Genomic DNA, 436 nt, shown 5'->3' with positions numbered 1-436 from the left:
TGATGGCATCATCGGCCTGTGACCTTCAGCACTCACTGGATCCGTTCACAGCCGAGTGTGAAGCGGATGGGATGAGGATCAGACCTCTAAATCTGAGGCCATGGTTCTCAGCAGGAAACTGATGGAGTGCCTTCTTCATGTAGGGAATGATACCTTACCCCTAGTGAAGGAGTTTAAATACCTTGAGGTCTTGTTTAGGAGTGAGGGGACCTTGGAACGGGAGAATTGACATTCAATTTATCACACTGACTAAAAGGGAGCTGCGCCAAAAGGCAAAGCTATCAATCTGTCGGTCAGTTTTGGTTACTACCCACACCTATGGTCATGAAGGCTGGGTCATGACCGAAAGAACGAGATCCAGGGAACAAGCGGCCGAAACGGGTTTCCTCAGGAGGGGGGCTGGTGTCTCCCTTAGAGCTAGGGTGAGAAGCTCAGT

This window comes from Etheostoma spectabile, chromosome 12 (assembly GCF_008692095.1).
Source record: "Etheostoma spectabile isolate EspeVRDwgs_2016 chromosome 12, UIUC_Espe_1.0, whole genome shotgun sequence".
Lineage (NCBI taxonomy): Eukaryota > Metazoa > Chordata > Actinopteri > Perciformes > Percidae > Etheostoma > Etheostoma spectabile.
Note: the sequence above shows the minus strand (reverse complement) of the source record.